This window comes from Macadamia integrifolia, unplaced genomic scaffold (genome assembly GCF_013358625.1).
Source record: "Macadamia integrifolia cultivar HAES 741 unplaced genomic scaffold, SCU_Mint_v3 scaffold3644, whole genome shotgun sequence".
Taxonomy (NCBI): Eukaryota; Viridiplantae; Streptophyta; class Magnoliopsida; order Proteales; family Proteaceae; genus Macadamia; species Macadamia integrifolia.
The window spans coordinates 1,382-7,348 of record NW_024869685.1 but is presented as its reverse complement, the minus strand read 5'-3'; the positions used below and the strand labels follow the sequence as shown (position 1 = coordinate 7,348).

General features: G+C 35.7%; 1 long non-coding RNA gene across 1 annotated transcript; it reads left to right on the top strand.

Annotated features, from left to right (window-relative positions):
- Positions 1 to 3,086: 3,086 nt before the first annotated feature.
- On the top strand, positions 3,087 to 4,438 carry LOC122068255. Its single transcript, XR_006137018.1, has 2 exons — positions 3,087 to 3,555; positions 3,757 to 4,438. It is a non-coding gene; the product is annotated as an uncharacterized LOC122068255 (long non-coding RNA).
- Positions 4,439 to 5,967: the final 1,529 nt, after the last annotated feature.

Here is a 5,967-nt window from a genome sequence, read left to right as displayed (position 1 = left end):
TCTTTAAATTCTTAGATGACGAATGGTTAGGACGTTATTTTAGATACATATGTTTAGAACGGTAATTAGAATTAGATCACAACCATTAATCGGTTCACTTTCGCATTATTAAAAGAAATAAAAAAATAAAAGTGGCTGCTCTCCCTGTGTTCGACCCATAGCTACACTGATCCGTACGCTTGCGGTTACATTTTAAATCTCAAACATATATGCTCTGCTTTGTGCTTATACTGGTGGCATTTCTTTGGAAAATAAAAATCCGCCCAAAGTTTTAAGTTTTTCTTCTGGAGATTGCTACTTGATGGCATCTGAACAAAAGATATTCTTGAAAAATTGGTGAATTTAGACCTATACTTCTTTTTCTGTCACTTACAATGTGAATCTGTTTGGTATGTGTTTCTTTCTTATGATTTCTTAAAACATATCTGGGTTGTGGGCCCATTGGGCTTGAGATTTGAGAACATTTCTTACGATTTTTTTTCTAATATAATTACGTATTTGTTTAATTCCAATCTTATACCTAAATAAGATTTATTTTTTTGCATTTTTCTAATTTTATGCTATTTCATCTAGAATCATAGAAATCAAGTCTCCAAATCCGAGGTAAAACCTAACCCTATGACTGTCATTTCTAATATCAACTGATGGATTTCTAACGTCAATCTTTATCACTCAACTAAAGATTCAATGGGAAACAATACCCCCTATGATGATATAAGAACCATTAGGAATCCCATAAGTTTCCTATACCTAAATTACCTTATTTAGTTGTTTTAATGTTTCTAAAATTGGCCATAATTTTTCATGATGGGATTTTGGTATCATTTTTAGGAGAAACCTAGTTTTGATTAACCTAGATTACACAATGACAGAAAATTGTATTGAAGCAGGTCCAAAAAGCCTTCTCCATGGGTTGAAGCAAGTAAAGAAGATATATCAGACATCACAGAAATATGGAGTGACTTAGTGGACTTGCATAACTTAGTTGTGAATGCTAGCACTGGATTGTGGCCTTAGAGCTCAGTTCCTTCTTTTTTATTATTATTATTATTATTATTATTATTATTATTATTATTATTATTATTATTATTATTATTATTATTATTATTTTATGTCTATAATTATCTCTTTTTGGCCAACTTTTGTTTTAGGTCCTCTAACGATGTGGTGCTTTTGTTTATGCAAATTACTTACCTAATAAAAGAACTTTTTTTTTCTACTAGAACTACTGATGATGTAATCTGTTTTCTTAATCAATGAATTTCTTCTCTTTGTAAGAAGTTGTATGAAAGGTTAGTATGACGAAGTTAAACAAGCCTTGAGAAAAATGAAAGCAAGCAAGACACCAAACTCATATGATATCCCAATTGAAGTGAGGAAAACCCTATGAGTATGTGGGGTAATGTGTGGTTTTTTTTTTTTTTTTTTAACCATGTTGTTCGGACCAGCTTATGCACACCTCGACTAATCCTCGGGGAGACTAGCATAGCAATCCACCGCCATGATCTCCACTTAAATCGCAGATGCACAGATGAGGAATCGAACTTGAGACCGTGTGCATAATCCACACAATCCCCAAATCGCCCTAACCATATGGGCAACCCACGGGTGGGTACAGAATAAATAATGTGGTTAACCAAGTTGTTTAATTATGAACACAAAGAAGATACTAGATGATTGGAGAAGAAGCATTTTAGGGTCTCGATCTACGAAAATAAAAGGGATATCCAAAAGTGTAATAACTATAAAAGCATAAAACTAATGAGTCATATTATGAAACTTTGGGTGAATGTTATTGAAGCCCATATAAGAAGAGAAACTAAGATCTTGGAGAACCAATTTAATTTTATGCCATATAGATCCACAACAAAGTCTATTTACTTATTGAAAAGATTCATGTAAAGTTATAGAGCTCACAAGAAGGATCTCCACATGGTCTTTATTGATATAGAAAAAGGATATAATAGGATCCCTAGATATTTAATTCAACATGTCTTGATAAAGGGAGGGGTGTTGAGCACATATATGAATATAATTAAGAACATGTCTGTCGGAGTGGTGACTGGTATGAGATCTGTGGGAGACCAATGCAAGATTTCCTAACCATGATTGAATTACATCAAGGATTGGCCTTAAGACCCTCTTTGTTTGCGTTTATCATGGATGAGTTAACCAATAACGTTCTAAATGAGGTCCCCCTGGTGTATGCTCTCTGTCGATTACATTGTCTTAGTGGATGAAACTAAAACACAGATTAGTACTAAGTTGGAGCTATGGAATCAACCTTGGATATAATAAGTTTTAAGGTTAGTAGATCAAAATTGGAGTATATATTCATTATGTGATAGATAATGAAATGGTGAAAATTGAGGATATAGAGATTCCACAAAGTGACTATTTTATATATCTGGAGTCAATCATAAATAAAGAATGTGACATTAAGGATGATGTTTTACAGAGAATTAAAATGGGATGGATGTAGAGAGGTGCGACTAGAGTGTTGTGTGACTAATGTATCTCTTTAAAGCTTAAGGAAAGATGTAAGTGCAGTAAAACTATGAAGGATAAAGTAAGGGATGATCATATTAGAGCTCATTTGGGAATTGCCCTGATCAATGATAAGCTCTAGAAAATTGTTTGAGGTGGTTGGTCATGTTCAAAGAAGTCCTAATGACACCCTAATAAAGAGCAATCTGATTAAAATTAAAGGAGCTAAAAGACCTAGGGGCATGCCTAAAATGACCATGGGCAAAGTGATGAGAAATGGCATACATAGTTTCAATCTTGTAGCCAACCTCATTTAACTGAGAATATCCCTGACTTGTTGGACTGGGCTTCTTTCCTTTACTCTTATCTCTTCTACAGCTGACACAATTAAATTGGGATATAGTTGAGTTTGTTGTTGTTGTTATTGCTTTAAAAAAAAAAGATAAAAAAGAAAGAAAAAGAAAAAAAAAATCATTAGTAAATCTATCTGAAATTGTTTTTGCAACAAAGTAAAGGTAAAACCATCCAATCCGGGTAGGTATGACAAATCCGCATCGGTATCAACCATTCAACCAAGGGTCCAAGACAATGCTCCAAAGTTGCATGTCACATCTTTAGGGCAAATAAAAAAAAAAAGTGGCATGTCACATGATTTATGCAGCCACCATTCATGTGATATTGCCGATTGTCACGGGCAAAAACCATCTCAAACATCTTGGAGAGGGCTAGAAAGGGGCTTGAGTCGCTTGACCACCAGAGTTCGCCTACCGTTCTTCTGCTTCTGCATCAGAAAACATATCCCCGTCGATGCGGCAGTAAGGGGGTCGTCGATAAAGAAAGAAGTGGTTTAAGAGAACACAGAACGGAACCCATTCACGGGGCTCGCAGGTCTTCACAGGGGGAAAAGTGAAGGGGAGAGTTCCTATGGCGGCTTCTGCAACCACCACTCCCAGGACTATTCATCTATTCGCTCTCCGTCATGCCTTCCTCTTCTTCTTCCTCTCAATTGCAACAGCCGCTGGCAATTCCGCCTCCAAAACCCCCTCCTGCCACAACATAACCGAGAGGGTAAGCGGATCAGGTCAATTAATTCCTCTATTTTCAATTGTGGCTGGAAAGTAATTAGTGCTGGTTTTTTTGTTCACTGCAAAATCTTAGATTTAGGTTATTTGTTTATTTATATTTGGAGGTGGATTTCGTGAAGCTATGTATCAATTTTGTTTGAATTTTGGAAAGTTTCATCTAATTTAATGACGATTTTTGTTTTAGATAAAAACTATGAAGAGGAATTATTTCCAGTTTCTGGAAATCCTGAAAGCTAAAAATGGATACTTGAGGGAAAATTATGGGAAAAGAGCGACTCGTAAAGTCATCCAAGCATAATAAAGCAATCAAACTCAGTAATTTACAAACAGTTAGTGCACCAAGCACATTGCACACGATATCTCATGACCCATTCCAGCGTGTAGTCACTGGTCTGGATGTTTACTGACTTCTTTGAACACCATCCGATGTCTGATTTTTGTTTTCCTTCTTTTTCATGTCATCGTCAATCGTAAAGTTGATACTTGCGCCATTTAGTGGCAGTTTGGGTTGTGGAAACTACATGTAATATTGGAATTTCTGGCTGGAGTTCTGTTTTTACACAAATTGAGTGTGGTAATTAATCTGACATAAAAGACCATTTCCTTCCAAGGTGGTACAAACAATATTTGTGATCTTGTCAAGTACGACCTAAAGGAACATAGGAAGCCTTTGGATTGATTGATCTTAATCAAACCCTGCCAGTTATGCTGAAACATCTACTGTTAACCCCAAGGGGGTAGCGCATTTGGCAAGGACCGACACATCATAATTAAGAGGTATTAGGAAAATCTTGTTGTAACCAAGGTTTGGTCGAAAAAAAACTTCGTAACCATACTCTTTTGCTCTTTTAGTATGACGCTTTTTTTTTTTTTTTTTTTTAATCTTTCAATGAGGAAAAATCTTGTCAATAACATGTCTACTCGGAAAATGTGTAGATTTTAATACTGACATAATGATAAGTCATTTTCAAATTATTTTGAAAGCCCTTACCTACCCTTACATTAAAAAACTTTTGGAACTAAGACAAGGGGAAATCGAAAGAAGATTACAACTTCTCACTTCACCATTTTGGTGACAACTCTTATATATGTATATAGGGAGTGTCTGAATGGCACCTCTATAGGTGTATTTGGAACTTGACACCTTCTTTTAAATACACCTTAAGGGGAGTCAATAAGCAAATCCTATATATATATATAATAGGCTGAGGAAAAGGGGGTCTGCCATAGGCTGTTTTTGCTACGACCAGGAATAAAAACCTCTGGAACTTCTACTTCAAAAAGGTCACCATCTTTCTTAGCAATGGGGGAATATATCTATCTATCTATGCCATTCAGTCTGTTTGGAGCCAAGGAGAAAATGGAATAATGATCTTAGGATCCACTATCATCCTGCAGTGGCTTATAAGCTGTACTCCCATATTCAGTTGGTAGTTGTGGGGAGATTCAATTGCATGGAAATTTAAGGCTCTCTAACAAGTCTCTAAAAGTGTTTGGCAGTCCACATATCATTTCAGTTTATATACATCTGAATGGTCTATAGAAGGATGTAGGTTAGTGTCCATAATACCTTTTGGGTGGTTAGTATTCTAGGAGTCATTTTCAGGGAGACTTAGTAATTATATCAATATGGAAGCATCTTTTATGCCATGCATAAGAATCTTCAGCCCCAAACAATGGTGTTTCTTCTTTTGGAAAGTTCATATTTACTAACCAGAGGTAGCACAACTGCAAAGAAAGTTGATCATTCAATGCCTCGAGCCTGAGCTTAAATTTTGGGTTGAGATTTGGTTGCGACTGATGCCTTTTTGTGATGTTTATTGGGGCTGAGGGGGGTTTGCGAAGCTAATATGGACATTGTTGTTGCACTTTAGTTTCCGTTAATGGACCTTGGTACTTTACTGTCACTGTCAATCATTGGCCGTATCATTGATGGGCTTTTATCCAATGAGTTTGGCCAACTATCCTGGATTTTGGATTGTGTGGTTCTTACCCATTCTAATTTCATTGCATGTTAGAGCTTCCATATGTGGACATTCGTGGTTGCATTAATAGCAGCTTCCTTGTTTGTATGCAGTCCAACTTGGTAAGCCACTTTATATCCTTGAGATTTTTTAATGATGCATGAGAGTTTTCTTGTGAATGGTTCATTTAACATATCCATTATTATGTAACTGTACCTGAACTTAGAAACCAGCAGTAGCAAGAAAAAGAAGAATAAGAGAGAATATCACAGAACCAGCGATAGATTCTGAGAGTATATCTATCACTGGTCTCCCATGCTATATTTATATCAACTATAAAATCAGGAATACAGTTTAATCTCCCATGCTATATTTATATCAACTATAAAATCAGAAATTCAGTTTAATAAGAAAACGAAAATAGAATAGAA